The sequence below is a fragment of the Stenella coeruleoalba genome (genome assembly GCF_951394435.1).
Source record: "Stenella coeruleoalba genome assembly, chromosome: 2".
NCBI classification, from domain to species: domain Eukaryota; kingdom Metazoa; phylum Chordata; class Mammalia; order Artiodactyla; family Delphinidae; genus Stenella; species Stenella coeruleoalba.
This window is the reverse complement of record NC_137147.1, coordinates 64,134,784-64,154,846: the sequence shown is the minus strand read 5'-3', so window position 1 is coordinate 64,154,846 and position 20,063 is coordinate 64,134,784. Positions and strand designations below refer to the sequence as shown.

At 40.2% G+C, this 20,063-nt stretch overlaps 1 protein-coding gene and 1 long non-coding RNA gene across 20 annotated transcripts in view; one reads left to right on the top strand and one right to left on the bottom strand.

The window, feature by feature from the left end:
* Nucleotides 1–20,063, bottom strand: part of LOC307182854 — a 260,562-nt gene that overhangs the window by 39,975 nt on the left and 200,524 nt on the right. The gene's annotated exons all lie outside the window — the stretch shown is intronic.
* NPAS3 (neuronal PAS domain protein 3) overlaps nucleotides 1–20,063 on the top strand; it is an 863,203-nt gene that overhangs the window by 734,524 nt on the left and 108,616 nt on the right. The window lies entirely within an intron of this gene.

The following is a 20,063-nucleotide window of genomic DNA, read 5'->3' as shown; positions in this document are numbered from 1 at the left end:
GTTTTGTCCTTTTTGTACTTTTTTAGAGGAGATATTTCATATTCTTGTGTGGTGGAGTGCTTGGCCAAGCAGCAGTGGTTTAAATGTTAATTTTTCTCATGAGAAGTTTAAGATTTTTAATGAATCAAGGCCTGATTTGAAGTGCAAAGTTTTATTTGCTTACTTGGGAAATTATTTTTGCCCTCTAAAGACGTTTGTACTTTACTTGATATGTTGTTTTAAAACAGATTCGCAGCACAAAAGCATTTTGTGAAAGAGAAATGGAAAAAAAAAAAAAACCCAAAACCTATCTTAAGGTTAATGTTAAAATAACTCTACATACTTCCAAGAAAATAATTTGGTCTGCTTAGAAGTAATCACAGCGTGTTTGCACACACAGAAGGGCAAAAACATATTTGCCTCTATTGGAAATATTTTAATTCCTTCTAGAATCAATCCATGTTTCCCCATTTAAGTTAACTGCAGCTTCCAGGGCATTATTTTGTAGCATTGGCGGGGTGGGGGGGGGGCATCCTTCTCCAGTGAACCCCATGCATGAGAAAAGAGTATTTAAGACTACTCTTTACCATTTAAAGATGAAAATAATTTCGTTCCAAGAGGTCAGGGGAGTCATATATCCTTATAGCATAGCTCACTGACTTCACTGAATAGACGCATCAGTGAGATCACTGGACCTGCTTTTTAGTCAATAGAATGTTTATATTTGGGCATATTTGAGAAGAAACACATGAAAATAGTTTTCTACTCCGTTCTGGAGTTGGACTGGGAAACGGGACTGCTCATGACTCTTAAACACTCAGTGCATAAGAAATCAAGTTTATAAACCTCGGTATGAACTAAGACCTTGGAAAAGTGGACTTTGTTTCCCTGAATCACAAACCCACAAGTTAAGAAGAATCTTCGACAATCCTTTAATCCAACCTCCAATTTATGCAACCATCCCTTTACAGCAAAACCAACAGATGCCCTTCCAATCTCTGCTGGCACTCATTCCTAACAGGAAGCTAAGGAACATACAGGGCTTCCCACCCCACTGGTGAGCAGCTCTGATAGAAAGTTATGCCTAATATGGAGCCGGAACCTACTTTGCTGCATCTTCTCCCCCACTGATCGGAGGTCTGCCCTGTGGGACAACATTTCAGATTTACTCTTCCCTCCCCATCACAGCTTCTCAAATATATGAAGTCAGATTCACCAAATTCTTCCTCCCTCCTTCCTTCTCCTTTTCACATCAAACGACCCTCATTCCACAACCATTATTCAATGGCATGTTGCTAAGACCGTCACCATCCTAGCCACCCTCACCTGCCTGTGCTTCCATTTGTTGGTGACCCTCTAAAAATAGTGTTCTGAGAGCTGAGTGCAGCCTCTACATGTATTGTGACTAGTACAAAGCAGAGGGACTGCCACCTTTCTTGGTTTAGGCTACTATACTCGTGTTATGCAGCCCATGATTGAAGTAGGTCCTCTTGGCAGCCAGGTCCCACTGTTGATTCATATTGAACTTGATGTTTCCCCCAAACACATGTTAAGGGTGACTTGTACCTTGGAAGAGAAAAAAAAATCCACAGCCTATAAACCAGTTCTACTGGGATATCCTAAACTAGAGTCAAATCAACCCATTTAAGATTAAATATGAAAACTCTGATAGGGATTCCCTGGTGGTGCAGTGGTTGAGAGTCCGCCTGCCGATGCAGGGGACACAGGTTCGTGCCCCAGTCTGGGAAGATCCCACGTGCCATGGAGTGGCTGGGCCCGTGAGCCATGGCCGCTGAGCCTGCGCGTCCGGAGCCTGTGCTCCGCAATGGGAGAGGCCACAGCAGTGAGAGGCCCGCGTACCGCAAAAAAAAACACACAAAAAATAAAAAACTCTGATAAATCCCATGCCTTCCATGAAGCACCAGGGTGTGCTCAGTTCCACTTAGCATCCTTTAATTCTAGTTATCAGAGAAAGAAGATACCTCCTTTATACAAGGACACTTCATTTATCCGTGAAGTATGATTGAAAATTTACTTGGGTTTCTTTCCCCTGTTTTCCTGGCCTTCCTTGAGCCATCCTAACTAGTAAAATGGAAAACCCTGCTTTGCACATTCCTTAACAACTTGGGCTCGTTAGCAACAATCGCATTAGGAAGTGTCTCTTGTTGGAGAGTGTATTTCTCACCATTAGAGAATGTTAAACTGGCTTTGCCTTAAAATTCTGTAGTGTTAGTTATTTGCAATCTTTGGCTTAAAAAGGCAATTAGATTGACTGCTCAAATACTGAAAGGCAGTGTAGGATGCTACCTTTAACTAAATATCTTCACTAATGCAGATCATTGCTCCAGGGGAATTACTTTAAAAGTTCATGTCAGGCACTACATCCCAAAGCTGCTTATGTTTCTTAAAAGCTGAAAGAACTTTAACAAGATTTTCTAATTCTTAATAACATGAAGGAACATTTTTGAAGACTGTTGTTCACTACATCATAATCTTTTAAACTCTGATAAAACACCGATTCTTGCTTAAAGAGTAGTATAATTTGGTTGGAAAACAGATATCAATATGTGGTGATTATGAAAATGAAGGAACTAGTAGGTATAGAATTTTTCAGGAGCCCTGATGTGTTCAGTGTAGCATTACTAAATGACTGAAATCTAAATAACTTTTGGCATTATAATAAAAGGAAATAAGTGGCTAAACCAGCCTAAGAGGCAGTGATCCTGTGCCATAATAGGAATTCTTTTTCTTCGAACTGCCAGCCCTGTGATTGTCTTGTCTTGAATTAGTCTCAAGATAATGAGAGAGAGAAAAAAAAAAATCTGTTGGCCGGACAGCAAACCCAAATAAATATTTTATGTGTATGCACGTTCGTTAATAGTTTAATAAATATATTTCTTTTAGAGAAATTTTCAGGCAGGCATAAGAAAATTAAATGGGTAGCCTACTTTAAAAAGTTAGAAAGTTCTAGAATGCTTCTTTAGGGCTTGATCCAAGCATTTTGGAAGAGACTGCTCTGTGCTGCCCACAGCCTTTTCTCTGCTCCTGTGGGTTCCTGCAAGGTGGTGGGCACAGAACCTCCGGAACACGACATCTGGATGGCTCAGTTTGGTTTTGTGGATCTGCTTATATCTTTTCATCACTCTTAATGATTCTTTAATCTTGGGATTATGAGTGATATCCTTTAAAAAAAAATAAATTTCAGGGCTTCCCTGGTGGCGCAGTGGTTAAGAATCTGCCTGCCAATGCAGGGGACACGGGTTTGAGCCCTGGTCCGGGAAGATCCCACATGCTGCAGAGCAATGAAGCCTGTGAGCCACAACTACTGAGCCTGAGCTCTAGAGCCCGTGAGCCACAACTACCGAGCCCACGCATCACAACTACTGAAGGCCGCGCGCCTGGAGCCCGTGCTCCGCAACAAGAGAAGCCGCCGCAATGAAGGGCAGCCCCCGCCCGCCTCAACTAGCAGAAGGCCTGCATGCAGCAACGAAGACCCAACGCAGCCAAAAATTAAAAAAAAAAAAAAAAAAAATCAGTGCCGCATCTTTTATATGCTTAATAAACAGAAGAGCAGCTCTTTCAAGAAATCCCGGAGGTACTTGAAATATCTCCGTATTTTGAAAGCAAAGAGTAATATTCCTTGGGTTAGGTCATCAAATTGTTGTGTTTCACTCCCTCCTTCTCCTTATTAAAACAGCTTGATATTTTCCAATTATAAAATTCATGCCCTTTGTGAAAAATTCAGAGAATGCAGAATACAAAGAATAAAGGCCAACATACCCCCTACCCCAAAATAACCACTGTTCTTATACACTAGATATCCTTCTAGATTTTGTTTCTGTAAATATGTATACAAACATAGTTATGTAGTGGGATTTTCTGTTTGACTAAAATAAAACCATAACATACATGCTTCTGGCAGCCTGCTTTTTCACTTAACCTCACAGGCCACTTTCCCTGTCATGTTTCCTCACTTTAACAGAGAATTTCCTTTCTGTCTCCAGTGGTTTGTTTCCCTCTAGCTAGCAGTCAGCTCCCAGCCATGGGCCACTGTCAGGAGTAACATACCTGGGTCCTGCCTTAGAGGGCATTCAGCCAGGACCAGAGATTCTCGCTGCTTATTGAATGGGCACGAGCTCACGGAGGGAGAAATCGATACTGTAGTGGGGTTTAGACAATTTAGCAAAATGTATGAGACAGTACTTTTGGTGAAGAGTAAGAGTAACTACAGCAAACATGGTTAACCACTGGTTGTCTAAAGTAAAGGTTACTGTGTTTTGTCTAAACTTTCAGCAGATCTCGCCTGTTACGGGACGTTAAGATAACTATTGCACGAGTATGATCTCTATGCTATTATGCCTATTCTGTGTCCTGAATATTTTAAAGGCAAGCAAAACTGAAGCAGTTGAGTATTTGCCTGAATAGAAATAATCTGCATTTTCTACTTATGCCCCCGCGCTCTGGTAAATTTGATCGGCTCCCGATTCTACAGGAACTCAATTCCTCTGCACTCGTTAGACGATTTTCATAATACTAGGTATAATTAAAGGATCAAATGTTTAGGAATAACAATAAAGAATGTAAAAAGTTATCAGAGGATCTGATCAATATTTTATTTCCAAAGTGCTTAGATACGAGATATAATTGTACTTTTATGGGTGAATTATTTACCATCTAGTATAGGGTTGAGGTTCTCTGATTTTTTTTGTTTTTTGTATTGGTTTAAGTTTCCTAGCAATGAAGTGAATTTAGAAGTCAGGCAAGGGGGGCTTCCCTGGTGGCGCAGTGGTTGAGAATCTGCCTGCCAATGCAGGGGACCCGGGTTCGAGCCCTGGTCTGGGAAGATCCCACATGCCGCGGAGCAACCAGCCCCGTGAGCCACAATTACTGAGCCTGAGCGTCTGGAGCCTGTGCTCCGCAACAAGAGAGGCCACGACAGTGAGAGGCCCGTGCACCGCGATGAAGAGTGGCCCCCACTTGCCCCAACTAGAGAAAGCCCTCGCGCAGAAACGAAGAGCCAACACAGCCATAAATTAATTAATTAATTAATTTTTAAAAAGGCAAAAAAAAAAAAAAAAAGAAGTCAGGCAAGGGAAACCATCTTACTAACCTCACATCCAACCTCAGTCCCCAGACAATGTGACTATCTACAGCACTTTCTGCTGTACTGCAAATGTCAAACAGAAGGTGTAATGGATTTAATATTAGCGCTGGCCAAGGTGCTGAGGGAACTGTTAATAATGTCACTCCAGTTATTGATCTGAAGCCTTTAAAAATCAAAGAAAAGTGAGAGATCCCCTACTGGGGAAAGGCACACAGTGACTGTTTTTTATTGCCAATATATTTCTACATATAGAGTGGCAACTTTCTGAAATTATGTTATCACCATTCATCTCTGTGAGATTTTTGGAGTCATTATATGGTAAGATAATATCATGGAGACTGCTCCGCATGCCTAATGCTAGAAGATCAGGCCAAGTACTTTTAGACATAAATAGAGCTTGATAATTTGTGTAGTAACTACCATATTCAAGCTGTCAAATGATACGAGGTTTATTAGCACTAGATTTATTCGTGATGACAATGTTGCACCCACAGGAAGTGTGAAATACGAACTGGATAGTCATGAGGATGAGCTGTCCTCTCCTTTTGCCTTTCTAAAACTCTGAATACAAACCATGCAGGGACTCACTTGAGATAGAAGTGAATTCTGTTCTTACAATTAGTTTACCTTTTCAGGAAACTGGTAATCCTTCAATCTGAAAGGCAGTTTCTGTGCAATGAAATTCCTGCTTTCCATAGCCCCCGACTAATAAATGGAATGAAAATGTATAATTTATGTTGAATGTTTATCAAACTGTAAACACACATTTAATTCCTTTCCATATTCATACAATATAAGCAAAGATAAATCCATCAGATAATGTACCACGGTTATCTCTGATGGATTGAATATGAAATGGATCTCAGCTGTAGTAGAGATCCAGCCAAGTTTACGATTACCCAAAACTGGCCTGACTCCTGTTAGTACCCATGTGCCCATGTATGTGTCAAATCTAATCGTCAGAAAGCAGCCTAACAAAAAGTAATCTTTTCATAACCCAAAGAGGTCATCCTTTACGCGTAAACTGAGCTTTTATCCAAAAATTATATATGCAAAATGATGTATTTCCCTTAGCTATGCCATCGTCATTTGGAAATGAAATAGAAACTATCTTTTGCCACTCCTGAATGAAGATGACGCATACACTCCAGAAACAAGCCAGTACTGTTACAGGGACTGCCTTGCCAAATGCAGAATGCTTCTTTTGCCTCAAAAAAGCTACATTGATGCAGTACCATTTTTTCTTGCAGAAAGTAGGCTTTTCTTAAATGTCTCCTTTATCCCCAGCTAAGCAAAATAACCACCACAGAAGGAAATACATTTCTCCAGTGCTTTCTTCTGTCCAAGGCCTAGGAACACTTAGAACCTTAATTTGTGTTTGCTCACACTTCTGTGTGCTTGTCTGTATATGACGAGAATATTTGCAAAGCAACCTTGTTTGTACTTCTAGGATCTTGCCTAAGGGAGCTAAAGAAAATAAGGAAAAATCCCTCCTCCCCACCAGGCTGTGCTGGCCCAGCATCCCTTCCAGGCCAGCTCCCAGAATGCACAGCTGCAGCACAAGGCATCCTTGAGGGCTTGACACCCTGACCTGTGAAAAATCCGTGTTGGTGACTCAGCTACAGAAGGGCAGCCTCCCTTTTGTTTCCAGAGAAGATGCTGAATGTCAGCCTAGTTCTGTATGCCATTCTGAAACTAACTTTCTTTTCCAAAATTTAGATCACAGTGGTGGCAACTCAAAAATGTGCAACTTTTATCTAAATTAATATAATGGTATTTACAGGGTTGCAAATGGTTTGTTCAGTAATAGAAGCATGGGCCTCTTATCAAAGTACACAATAGGTTCACTCAGTTTATATGTAGGATTTTTTTTTCCCAAACCTTCTATTGAAGGTTTAGAAAATCAATTTTTTAAACCCATTATTTTTAACAGCTGTTTTATATAGCTTGCTAGGTCATAATTTTGACTTTCCTTTCCCTATGGTGATAAGGGGTACATTTCAAAGTTTCTAAAATGAAACCCAAGACAAGTTGTAAATAGATGACCTATTCTTCCCCATTTAAAAAACAGGTGGCTGTCTTTGTCATTGGATATTAACAAATTAAAGATTCTATTTCTATAACTCTTGCCTTGAACAAAGCACAATTTATTTGCTTTTAATACATACGACTGCACAGAAATTTCACCCCTGTCCAAATGACACCATTCTGAATTCTTCATCTGCACTAAACAGCAGACTTACGAAGGATCAGTTACCTGGCATTGACTGAGCTTTGCAGGGTGCACAGATCAAAAGAGGCGGAACTGGCTGGAAACCATTTCCACCCCTGGTGAGCAATTTACTCATGATTGCTCGGGGAAAATACTGGAAATATTGCTTCTGTGTAAAGTTCGCAACTTCCAGTTGTCAGCTCTTTGCCAAGCGGTTATTCCCAAGTGTAGCTTTAGAAGCAAAGCCTACTCAGGCCATGGTGACAATGGTTGGCATTCATATCCTGCTTGGTGTATGCAGAGCACAGAAACCGCTAATTACAGGAGTTAATTCACACCCTATCCCTCTGAGGCAGGTCAGTGTGTTATCCTTATTTTACAGATGGGGGAAAGCGATGGAAATTCTAAGTGGCTTGCTCCAAACCACACAGGTTAGTTTAGCAGCCAAGATTAGCAGAAAGGGTAAAATATTAGGATTGCATAGATGGGAAGCCTAGGAACTAGATGGAGAAAGGAGTTAGGACTCTGATAGGTACAGAACCAGAGGAATTTCCTCTGAGGGGCTTCTGAAGTCCAGAGAGGAACCTAACAATGCCCTCATGCACGTATTTCATCGGGCTCAACCATCTTTTGTTTTTAAATATAGTCCCTCACTGAGGACTAAAATCCTCCATCTAATACTTTCCTCTTCCTTCATCCCTACATTGAAACTCCTTATACCACAATGAGCAGTAGCATCTGCATCAATTATAGGCAAAACTATATAACTCCCCATTAGCTACCTCTCCTGAGCCAGGAGCACAGCCAGAATTGTCTCTGTGTGCTTGGTCTCTGCTCTGCCTTGGCCAGTGCGGGGCCAGGCTGTGTGCAGCTCCTCCAGGCTCTTCCTTTCAGAACAAGTCTCCCAAGGCAAAAGAGATGGAAGAAAAGCAAGAAGACCAATAGGGTTCATTAGGAGGTGGTCGTATCCTCCTGAAGATACCTGCTCATGAAACACAATCATGGTTCCTTGGGACCTGTGGGAAACATCAACCCATCTGTTAGTTAATAAAACTAGTTTGAGAGAGGAAGCACTTGTGTCTTTTCTCTAGTTGTTATAAACTAGAGTGAATTTTCTTTCAAGACCCGGACACACCTGATACTCGGGATTGTGTAGACTATTCAGTGACCATTGACTGCATGTCTGTCACATGTCAGACACGAGACAAAGCACTGAAGGAACAAGATGAAGTTCCCTGCCTTCCAGGAGCTGACCATCCTGTGAAGGGGACAGATCACTAATATAATGCAGGAGTGTGACGATGACAATCAAGGCGAGATGATGTATGACAGGGTAGCATGGTATTATAAGCCACTGCTATTAGCAGTCTTGGCAGAACTATCTCAGGTTTGAAACTTCAACCCTGAAATTAACAGCCCAGGAACATTGCCTCCTTGGGAGCAAGTTGCATTGACATGCCCAGACATACACATACCATGACTGTCAGGGACTTTGATGCATATTGTTAAGGGACTTTTGGTTTTTTGTTTGCTTAATTAGCCTGTAAAAATGCCAGCTACATGATAGGTTCACAGGAATGTGAGTTCTTCTCTACTGATCTTTCTGGCTCTGTAGGAGTGTTCTGAATGGGAAGTACCCCCGAACTGCACCCCTTCCACTTGTACTGCACTGATTTCGCTAACTGTAATTCAGGAAATGCTGGCTTTGGAAAACTGTACTGACTCTCTTAGCTTTTTCTATTCAAAGTAAAACTTGTTGCAAATATTCTAGTATTAATGATGATATTAATAAATAACTTTTATTATGTTTTACCTATATGTTCCAATTACATGAGTAGGCATGTTTTAAGTAATTTATTTCTCAAAATGTCCCTAAATGAAAATTAGAGATGGTAAATGGCTTGCCTCCACACCAGAGTAGACGGTGGCCCTGGGATTTGATCTCAGGCCATGTGTTTTGTTTTCAGCACTTTGCTAGGTGCTTACAGAGGACACAAGAGGTAAAAGTTATGACACCTGCCTTTAGGAAACTGATCATCATCAGTAGCAAGTTTATACACAGTCAACAACCAGAGAAAAAAGAAGCATAACACTGCTGCTGCACTCAACTGAGACATAAAATTGGCAAGTGGTGTAATAAATCAGGGAGAGGCTAAATGACCGTGGGTGGCTTTGATGAACAGGGTTGACCTGCATGAAAACCAACCTAAGAGCAAAGAGGCAGAGATGTTCTTCCCGGAGACTCATCTCAAGGAACAAAGTGGGAGTGCGGACACTGCATTTAGGAGGCAGGAAAGAGCCTCAACGAGGCAAAGGTGCATGCTTATCCAGGATGGAGCCAGATCTCGGAGCAGCTGAAGTACCAGAGAAAAGCATCTGAGATGGGAGTGATACGTAGTTCTGAGTATAACTCATTCAACAGAGCAGTGACCCGATGCAAACATTATTTTAACACTTATAAATACAAAATTAAGTTTGAATTTGGAAGGCTCCTTCCTTGAGGGTCATATTATACAACTACCTACGGCCTCCTGAATCCCTATACAACATAACTACTAATATTCATTGAACGGTTGCCAAGTGTCAAGCACTCTGCTAAGCCCGTTATATGCATTACCTCATTCATTCCTCACAAACTACTAGGAAGAAGGTATCATTATTTTTCCCATTGTACAGAAGAAGGAACTGAGAGAAAAATTTCTTTTTAATTTGGAAAAGTCATACAGTTAGTAGCTGGAGAGCCTAGGCTTTAAAGCCAAGCAGCTTGACACCAGAGTTTCTCTTCGTAATCGTTCCACCAAGCTGCTTCTCAATATATACCTAAAATAGCTGTCCAACCCCTACCTGAGACCACCAGCTGGGGACACTCTCCATCCTTCCTAGGCAGCTCTGACTGTTAGAACAGTCTTCCCGATGTTATGCTGATTCCTGTCTACTGGTAACTTATGTTCACTGGACTTATTCCCTGATCCTTTATTTTTGCAAGAACATGAAGGATGTGTGGAGTAGAGCAGACTAGAAGCAAAGGAAACCATTCAAGAGGCCATTTCTTTAATCGAGAAGCGAGTGAGTAGACCTTGAGAAGAATTATTGCAAAGGAAGAAACGATGATTTGGAACTAAGATAACAGAAAAAGGTAGAAATAGACCTGTGGTCAGTCTTTAGCCAGGAGCTAATGATTAATACTCTAGAAATTATGCATGTCTCAAGCTTTCACATAATTAGGATTGATGGCACCATCTGTCCACTTTCATTTTTTTATCGATTGGTAATAAAATCTGGAAATATTCAAAACTGACAAAATTACATATGCTATTTATCATGAAATATTAAGATGCAAATTTCCTTAGGGCTCAAAGCTGTTCCTCTTTATGGTTGACTAAAGTATCTTGTGCCTTAAGTAAACCGTCTGCTGGCCAGTGCCTCTCACTTGTCAGGGGATGTCTTCTCCACATAAAAACATCAGTAAGAGCAATGGTGAAATTGGTGACATAAAGAATTAAAACTCTACTATCCTGTGTCCAGCCATCTCTTGGTTGACATTGAAGGAGGATTAAAATTATCTGTTAACCCCCCCCCCAATTACTGTTAGTCAAAATGAGATAGAAATTGATTTGATTGATAATATAAAAGGGAATTTAAAATGTGACCAATATTTAGGGAAATACTTTCCATTTCAGAAAAGTAATATAAAAGCGTAAAAATAACAAAATTCCAATAGTCTAGATATGAAAAACATTCACTCATTCATTTCTTCACTCATTCAGTCATTATTTCTTTCATGTGCATGGGACAAGCTCTATCTTAGAATCTGAGATATGGTAGTTACTAAAAAGGTCCTTGTTCTCATAGAACATACATTCACATAAACCACCTGACAAAAGGATTTCAGTTGAAAGATTCCATTTCATAAACAAGAGGTAAATCTTTACATCAGACTGTAATGGACCTGTTGGGCCTCCTCTGCTTCTAAAATGCAGAGCTGACACAGATTCTAACCCAGTACTTCCAAAATGCATTCTTTATCATAATTGCCCTGTGCAATGCTCTTCGTGAAAAGGACCCCCTAGTTAGAGTAGAGGAAAAAGCTTCAGTGCACACCTTCTCGTTGATGATCAACAATGAACATTAACTTAGTGAAGATTTGAAATATGTATGATCAGTAAGTCTATTTATTTTGTTTGAACGAGGCTTTCTAGTCTATTTATTGTTTGAACTATAGGAAACTTTTTTTTAGAGAGAAACTCCTACTAACACCCCAGAAACACGTAATGAAGCCCTCGATCTTGTTTCTGCTACCGGAAGCCACTCCTCCCATCCATGCCAGTCTCTTCTTCCAGGGCAGGCATGATCACAGGCTGGCCACTCAGCTCAGAGGTTGAATCATCCAGTTCCTCTGGTCATTCTCCCAATTGTCCCTCCTCAGTCCTCAGGGTACCCTTCAAGCTTTCCTAAAGATGAGCCCCTAGACGAATCTAGTAATTAACTGAAAAGTTGTAAGGCAAGACCTGTCAGTTCCAAGTTTCACAGTTTTTAGAGCAGCCCTGGGTTTTGATTGGCAGGTCTCACATCCCTCTTTCACCCTGTCTTCTCTATTTTTCATTTAGCAGAGCACAAACGTCTCTGGTTTCCCACCCACTAAAGCAATACACTAATAGATTTTGGTGTAAGGGTATGATCATGGCTGCCCAGGGTTCTGTTCATTGCTCCCCTCCCCCGTGATAACCCTAACCAGTTACCACTGTTTGCAGAAACAAAAATGTCAGGATACAAGAACAAGAATGTGAATACAAGAACAAGAATGTTAAGGTGGTGAGACAGGAGACACAGTATGGTGGTGGTAATCAGTTCCTACGTTGTTTTCTCTGATTTGTAGCAATTTAATTCAATTGCACTGCCCATATTATAGATTTTAAAGATCTGCAGTCTGGTTAACTTGCAGGTTACCCGAATAACTGAGAATTGATGACATATGAAGATGACAACCCTAACCCAAATTGCAGGACATTCTCGTGATACTAGTTTCTGTAGCAGTTGCAAATATGTAAGTGCACAGGGTCCTCCTGGCTCTGTGCCTTATCAGAAATTTGACCTTGATCAAGTTAGTTAACTTACATGTGCCTCAGTTTCCCATTGTAAAATTCTGGCCCTCTAGTATATTGAATAGTTTGGAGACTGGGGTAGGAATAATCAATCACCTGTTGGTTTTAACTTCATATGAATTAACATATTAACGTTCCTTATGGTGTCGTTAATACATCTAAAATGCTTAGAACGATAGCATGGAGCATCATAAGTGCTCAGTGAGTGTTGTCATTATTATTCATTCTGTTGAGTTAAGCCTTCCCTTATCGCCAAAGTTATTCCTTACATAAAGTCTGGCCAGGGCTTAGGTGACAAAGTTGGCTCTTGCGCCAACTTGAAAGGCTTGATTTGGGCTTCATTGTCACCATGTTCCCATTCTCTCTCTTAAAGATCCCAGATTCTACATGGATCACAGTACCCACAGATGTGCTTCTGAAAATACACACACGCACACCTGAAACTTAGTCCTTTTGGAAAGGCTCCATTTAAGGGGAAAGACTCTCTTGGAAATAGATATAATTTACCTTCCTCCAGCCTCTCTAATGCACAGATTCTGTTTTGCAGTTTCACTTTTATTTTTCATACTTGGTTTTCTTAAAGCATAACAGAGGTGCATGATTCTTATTCTCAGAGGTCCATCCCAGTGTTCCTGATTCTGAACAGCAAGATAGGCCTGCTGACTTCCCCTTTTCTAAGGCTAGCTTGGAGTCTGCCCAGGCCCGCTTTGGACTAGACCTCAATGTCGGTCTCCAAGGGTTTGTAGCTTCCAGCCTGGCCTATTAAAATGTGTCCTGCTTATGACCCAAAGATTTAGCTGCTACACAGCATATATGATGTGCTTGCCTGATATCTTCCCTTTTTTAAAATTAATTTTTATTGGAGTATAGTTGATTTACAATGTTGTGTTAGTTTCTGCCGTACAGCAAAGTGAATCAGTTATACATATATCCACTCTTTTATAGATTCTTTCCCCATGTAGGTCATTACAGATTATTGAGCAGAGTTCCCTGTGCTATACAGTAGGTCCTTATGAGTTATATATTTTATATATAGTAGTGTGTATACGTCAATCCCAATCTCCCAGTTTATCCCTCCCCCCACCTTCCCCCTTTGTAACCATAAGTTTGTTTTCTACATCCGTGATTCTATTTCTGTTTTGTAAAAAAGTTTGTTTGTACCGTTTTTTTTTTTGATTCCACATATAACGAATATCATGTGATATTTGTCTTTTGATATCTCCCCTTCTTATCTAGCTGGGCCATTGCAGCGTGGCCATAGCCACAGCATGGATTATGCTTCACAAAAGACTAAGTGACGTCGAATGGGATGTGAGGTCTCTATGACCTACGGCTCCTTTTACTATCAAATCAGCTTTCATGCATCCTCTGGTCTGTGCTGGAGAATAGGGTGGAAGTACCCAGCTATTGATTTGAACTTTAAATGAATCAATTTATTTTGTGTAGGAGGGCTTCCGTTCATCACTAATCTTGAGAACAGAAATGAGTGTAAATCTGGTGGAATGCTCCTATAAAAGAGAGATGCCCAGATGCCCTAGCCAGAGGTCCTATATATGGACTTAAAGAAAGAAACTCATTTCACACAGGCCACCAAACAGTCATGAGATGTTAACAACTTTTAGTCACTGCCAACCTGGACAAAATTCAAGCCAATGACCTATGGGTGAAGGGCTCTATATATCCCATTGCCAATCCCCTGAGCCATCCAGTCGCCCCTGACAAGGTATTTTATCATACCCAGTACAGAGCAGTATGGTAGTCCAGATTCCTATACAATCAGAAAATCTTCTTCTACTATTTAAAATAAAAGGGAGCATTTTAGAATAAAAGAGAGGCAGAAGACTTAGTTCCTCAAATAAAGGAGCAACTACAAAAAAAAAAAACCTTTGGGAAAAGGCATACACACGCATATACATAGCATTGAGCCTTTTTTTAATTCCAATATTTTTTCATCATGTTTACTCCACTGCACATTTGATTCTGCCTCTGGATAGTTAGTAAACTGGCATATCTTGGAGTTCCCATTAAAAAAAGTCATTAGTTTTAGTTTACCGTTTATATAAAACTGATTCGTTAAACCCTTGATGCTTTCTTTCCTAGCTTGTTTTTAAGTGTCATAAATAAATGACTTAAATGTCCCACAAGACAAATGTTCTTTAATCATCTAATGTACTCATTTATCCTAAGCCTTAACCTTACTCCTAAATTAAGTCTGTTGCAAAAACATAACTTCATCTAAAAACACCCATCAATCCTACATGGTTTTGATAAGCACATTTAAAAAACATAAACAATCAGACAGTTGTCAATCTGGGTGAAGCCCAGTCCCATTTAAGAGTTATTCACCAGGAGCTATATTTCATGCCCATACCACCAATGGAATTATAAAAGAGAATGGCTGGTATTCGGGCCTTTGCTGAGAGTTCATGTTGTGAAATGGTTTACGAGAGTATAAAATGAAACAAAGACTAGACGAGAGAGAATCCTCATTCCACATCAAATACCTTCTGTTTTGTTTTTGGAAACTATTAATACTTAGACAATATTGTAAATGCATTAAAATTTCATGATCACATATTTAGTAAATTGCATGTCATGCCTTTGATTAATTTTCATTTGTTCATGGTCCTAAAAATCTGTCAAAGAATCTGGCTGCTCAGAGCTTGTACATGAGTAATGATCGCTGAAAAGGTTTGGTGCAAGGAGAAACGACGTGCAAGTTTAATGGAATAAACACTCGACTAAATTGGGTACTTAATACCTCATAACTAAGAATTCACATAGTTTGGTGAAACCTCAGCTTTGACAGATTCCCAATTTTATTCTGAATTAATTCGAATATCTTGCATTTACCAATGGCACCCTTTCACAGTAGGGCAAAGATAATCTTCTTGTTTTTCCACTGGCTTCCTTGGGTCCTGCAGAATTATTACCACTGACCCCTTAGTGTTGTTGGACGCTACCCCCACCCCCCAGTGGGGCTTTAAAATTTTTTAAAGAAAGATAAGAGCATTCAGCAAATAGCCAGATTGAGAATAAACTCAAAAATTATCACCAAGGCCCTACCTCTGCCACAATTTGTCAAATCTGCTGATAGGAAACAAATTCTATTCATAAAGATTTTATTTGCGGGGGGGAGACTCTTGTGATTTGGTAGCAATTCAATTATAGTTTTGTGAGATAGTGAGGCCGGAGAGGGAATCCAGACTGACAAGAAATATGACAGGACAGTTACAGAGTGTTTATGCAATTAAACTTTCCCTGACAATAACTGCAGAATGATGAATGCGTGGGCGGAGGTATGTGAGCGCAGGCAATGCCCCACAAGTATTGCCCATTTTTCATTATTATACAACTGTTCAGATCTTTCAAGAACAGCCTGAAGTGAGGTGGAAAAGAGAGTGCTGTTCTGTAGCATGTTAACCAAATGCCTTTTTTTTTATTCCCTCCCTCCAAGGGGTCTTGATGTGCCAGATGATAAAAGAACATCTATTTCAGAAAAATGTTTCAGAAAGATTAAGATTTACCCTGAGCTTGACATATATTAATTTTGGATACCAAAAGAGTTTTTTATTCTTTTTCCTATCTGCAACTTTATATCACTTCCCAACCGATAGAACGGTGCATAATTAAACCGTTGGGTTATTCATTTTATGCAAGCAGGTGCAAAGGGCACTATAAAAGTAGGATTTTACCGATGGTAGATTAAGAAAGAAAGGAGAAACTTAAAAGACTTTTGTCGAGAACCACAAAAGCTTACAGACGAGATTAATTTGGTTGGGCAAAGTCTGTATTATCGTGCCGCGGTCTTCCAAGGATATATGAAATCAGGAATGTTACAGGATTTCACAGCCTCTCAAAGACTATGTGCAGTTTTTCCAGATTGTTAACAACCCTTATTTGGGGTCTTTATGTGAGACTGTCAGTTTTGGGTGTGATTTTTATTTTATTTTTAACAAGCATTACGGTACGCAGATGTAAAAAGAGCTTTAATTTAATTTGTATAGACTTCACCTTGGTAAAATCAGCACTGCCCAGAATAAGGACTGAATTCCTTTCAGACCCCAGAGGTTGGATGACTCCTTGTGTGGAGGCGACGGTGGGGAAACAGTTTTCGCCTGTGGCACCGAGATGCAAAGGGTTGAAGGGAAAACCACGTGTCTTCCCTTCACATTTACACATCTATTTAAATTTTTTGTGTGTGTGTGTGATACGCGGGCCTCTCACTGCTGCGGCCTGTCCCGTTGCGGAGCACAGGCTCCAGACGCGCAGGCCCAGAGGCCATGGCTCATGGGCCCAGCCGCTCCGCGGCACGTGGGATCCTCCTGGACCGGGGCACGAGCCCGCGTCCCCTGCATCGGCAGGCCGACTCTCAACCAGTGCGCCACCAGGGAAGCCCGCATCTATTTAAATTAATGAGAATTTACTTGGGGACAAGAAATGAACTCTATCCTGGAGCCATTCATTCATTCATTTTGACTCCTGGTAAGCTGTTACTGATACCAATTTTTTGGTTTTTTTGTTTGTTTGTATACTGGTTGATGCTCCTTTGTTAACGTTCACATCTCCTTTGAGGGCATTAAAAACCTTAAACTTTTGCATAGAAGTGTTCAATTATTATAACCAACCCCCATTACTACTTCCTAGAGTTGAATCTAGACCCAAAGGCAGAGAGCTATAGTTGCATGCCTACCTAGATGACTGTCCTCCTGGATTGACTTTGTGGTTTAACAGGGAGTTTCCACATGTCCGTGTGGAGATTGTTATAAGTCAGACTCACATCTAGAGACTATGTTTACGTGATTCCCATCAATTTGGTAAGTTCAGTGAAATAACTGGTCATTTCTGTATCAACAAAAATCAGTTAATCCTATTTGTATTAGGAGCGAGTTGACCATACATTTCTGTCAAAATGATCAACTCAGAAATCTCATATAAACCATGGTCAAAATACAAGAGTTCCTTACAATCCTCCCTTGTGCCAAAAAGCTGCACTCTGTTATGTCTCCCCCGCTCAAAAAAAGACCTGATTTTGTCAGATGTGATTTTCAATATGCACTAAAACTGATAGTTAAAAAAATATTGTTTCACATTACGTAGGTGTTAAAATTACACGGTGGTGTTCCTTTATTTTCAAAAACCAAACCTAATCTTGTTAATTCAAAGTGAATAACAAACAGGACTAAGACTTTTTCCCAAGTTGTTACATTTATTCAACCTGCTTGTGTTTTGTTCTTCATCATAATTATTTCCAAGTCAAATCTGCACTGATTTCCTTGTGGACCCTCGTACCTCTGACTAACTTAAAGAATTGAGCTGGGATAATTCACACAATTCCTCGGGGGTCATGTTCACTGTTTTTTTTCAAGGACATTTTTATTACAAAGCTGATGAAATTTGCATATTAATTCATTTCTTTCAATTTTTTAAGATTAAATGTTGTCAACATGTATCAGTGCGAGGCTCTGACAGTGCTGATGAAATGGGTCAGTCAAGCTTGAACATTTGGAGTAATGCAGCCATCTGCAACCCCCTCGCCCCTTGTGGGGTTCTGTGCTACCATTGAAACCTGGTTAAAAAAAAGTTTTATTCAATGCAGGATATTAAAACATTATCTAAGAAATGATAGGTGTTAGTCTTTCCATTTACTCAGAAAGTGAATTTGACAACAAAATGGATCTAAGGAGATCCTTGCTGACTTGGAGTTACTGTTCTGTTCATCTTCATTAAAGCACAGTCAAAAAAGCACCCCCCCCAAAACAAAAAAGTTTTAACTTTGGTGAAAAGAACTTAGGAGAGAACTTGAGTTTAATGTTTCCTCTTCTGGTGAGATTTAATAGTTAGAGGGACTCTTCCCAGTCATACTCAAGGGAAGAAGTGAGGGATGGGGAGAGCTGATAGCATGGCAAGATCTGTTGTAACATATAGACCTGCCCTTCATTTTATACATGGCTAATACACATGAACGGTCCTTGGTCACATCCACATCCCTCACAAAATGGTACCAATGTTTACACGGAGGTCTTCATTTCTGTCTATGTCCAGCTTGAACATTAAGCTGTATTGATTCATCCAATTTCCTTACAGTCAAAATACATACTTCCATCAGACAGTCTCAAAGAGCAAAACCACCTAAGTGAGAAAATCCCTTTAAGTGTTCTATTGCCTTTCTATGTGAACCCTGATGGCCTTTCCAGATCATTGATTTCTCTGTGCCTGCTTTTTGGTGGAAGTCTCTTTGTGATGTGCCTAAGACCTTTAATAGAGTCCAAAGGCCTTGCAAAGAAACAACGTATGTGGCTTCTGCGTTGGAGTAGCAAGAACCCTACCAGCACCGAGCTTCATCTGGCCATACAACGAACAGAAGTACCTGCATAGCATGAAAAGGCACTTCCAGTACCTTGAGGTTCTTCAGGGAAGAGGTCTTCCCAAACCACATGACCCAACTTTGCCATTCCTCTCTCCGCTAGAGATGGTCATCTCTCGGGAGCTTCTATAGTAGTTCACGGTATTTTTTAAAAGTACTTTCTTTGAATATATAGTTAAATCTGGTCATATACTAACCACAATACTCAGAATTTCGAGGCTCTTAGCCTTTAGCAATACATGCCCACTGGTTAATTCCTAGTCACAGCATTGTCCGGTATATGTACAACACGATTAGCTAGAAAAGTCTGTTTCCCAAAGTGGAAAAAAACCCCAAAAACACTGCATAGTAAGAAGGGAACAACAGAAAGAGAAGGTAGCCTCCGAAATGGTTTTATCTTGATTTTGAATTAAACTCCAAACTCATATTGGACTGAAAAATCAAAATCAGACTTCATGTTGTCGAGTTGGAAAATGTCAGATATGAAATATTTAAACTGTGGAATACAGTCTTCGACTTTGGGTTATAAAACTTTAATTTCATGAGTTGGTAGCATTCCAATAGTTCAATATTTTTAATTCTACAAATCCATGTTTATTAACTTTCAAGGTTTAAACAGTATCACCAAGTCTATTGAAACTAAATTATTCTGACTTGTGAAAGCTACAGGGTAGCTATAATTTGTTTTCTATTTCTACATAAGTGACAAAGACAAAAGAAAGAACAAATAAAAGGAATTGACCGCCACACAATTCCTTTTTATACTTTCAAAATGACCTAAAATTCTAGGTGGTGATGAAAGCAAAGATTCAAGCCTGCAGTTTTAATTGCGGAGTTTTCAGGCATAAGTCAGGTAGCACTTAATATAGGGTTACCTCTATGTTAAGAAAAGACTTCCATAATATTACTGCTGGAGAGTTAACTGTATTCTGCTCAAAGAAGAAACATTGCTTTTTTTAATCTCCTCTTTATTTAGGAAATACAAGCTGTGTCTCCTTACAACAGTTTTTAAAACCTCTACCTCGATTTCATGATTAAAGAATACCAAAATTAGGGCTTCCCTGGTGGCGCAGTGGTTGAGAGTCCGCCTGCCGATGCAGGGGACACGGGTTCGTACCCCGGTCCGGGAAGATCCCACATGCTGCAGAGCGGCTGGGCCCGTGAGCCATGGCCGCTGAGCCTGCGCGTCCGGAGCCTGTGCTCCGCAATGGGAGAGGCCAGAACAGTGAGAGGCCCGTGTACCGCAAAAAAAAAAAAAAAAAAAAAAAGAATACCAAGATTAGTTGCTAATAGCAGTGA